A 1,548-nucleotide genomic window follows, 5' to 3' on the forward strand; every position below is an offset into this window, starting at 1 on the left:
GACCGGTAAGGGGATCTCAACCCTTGACTTGGTGTTGTCAGCACCACGCTCACCCAAGTGACTTAACTGGCCATCCCTACATGGGATCCAAACCTGTGGCCTTGGTGTTGTCAGCACCGCACTCTCCCAAGTGAGCCACGGGCTGGCTCCTATGTTATCTTTTTGCTGATTTACTCACCTTCAACTGTTCAGTGGCCTGACCCTGCCGGTCTCCCTGGTCTGCAGCTCTCCCCGGCACTGGGACAGGCTGCCTGCACCCTACCTGGCCACACAAGGTCCTGCCTCCTCACCCAGTTCACNCTCAGGCAGAGGCGAGGGATGCAGGTGTTCAAGGGAGATGCTGTGGCCTGCAAGGGAGTGGTTCCCAGATGTGCGGGGACCCAGGTGGGCTCAGGGGACATGTACAGGTCATCACCACCATGTCCACCTAGACTTCCCAAATCCAAGGCATGGTAGTCACAAATTTAATAGAGAGAATAAGGAAATAAGATAGATGTAGGAGCCTTGATGAGGCCATTCATCCCTGGTGATCTAGAAGGTTCTGTGCATGTGCAGGGCNGCTCAGAGGACCCCCTCCTAGGGCTGTTGTAAGGACAGTGGGGTGAGCCGTGGAAAGAGCCGCCATGCCCGGCCCTGTGGGACATGCTGTCCCGAGTGCTGCTGCTTCTTGCTCCTGATTTTCCGTCCCCGTGGAGACGCTCTCTGCCTGCAGCGTCCCTCACACGTGGCCTCGGGCAAAGCGGTTTCCCATTCGTAGAGGAGGTTCCAGGTTCCATGTGAGGGTCCCTGTCTGTCCTGGGTGTAGCCAGAGCAGGGACACCTGGGACTGGCCGAGGTGCCCCAGGCCCACTCAGTAACCTGAGAATGAGCTGGTTACAGCTCATTCATTCAGCAAACATACACGAAGCGCCTACTGTATGCAGGCACTTCCAGGCACTTAGCGTGATTCAGTGAAGGGAGCAGACAGTCCCTGCCCTCCGGGGCTTCCCTTCTAGTCGAGGCGTCACCCAGTCCCACTAGTGCTCCTGGCAGGCAGTGGACACAGGGCGTTAGACGTGATGCCCTCCTGACCTCCTCTAGGTACGGCTTCTTCTGCCCTGACCGTGAGGAGGACGACCAGCNTGACAACACCAAGTCAAGGGTTAAGATCCCCTTACTGGTCATCTTTAAAAAAACAAACAAAGGTAACACAGGGCAGCCAGGCCAGGGCAGCTCAGGCCAGGCCACCGCCAGCCTCTAGCTGGTGACAGGGGTGACCCACTCCACAGTCTCAATCCCAGGGGTCCGGGCCTCCTCCCTTCCCCCACCACCACGTCCCCCCAGCCTGTCCAAGTGCAAGGTCACTTCTCACACACCTTTAGGAACATCCAGGAACACACCGTGCGCTGTCCTTGTCCTCACTTCCATTCTGGTGACAGGGGCTCTGAGTTTTGCTACTGATTTTGTGTGATCTGCTCTTCCTTGTCCCACCCAGGATGAAAATGAGACAGCCCAGGCCCTGGATGACACCTGCAGGGTGGGGACCGTCACGGCAGGCACCCTGGAGAA

Source organism: Galeopterus variegatus, unplaced genomic scaffold (assembly GCF_000696425.1).
Source record: "Galeopterus variegatus unplaced genomic scaffold, G_variegatus-3.0.2 Scaffold12458, whole genome shotgun sequence".
NCBI lineage: Eukaryota > Metazoa > Chordata > Mammalia > Dermoptera > Cynocephalidae > Galeopterus > Galeopterus variegatus.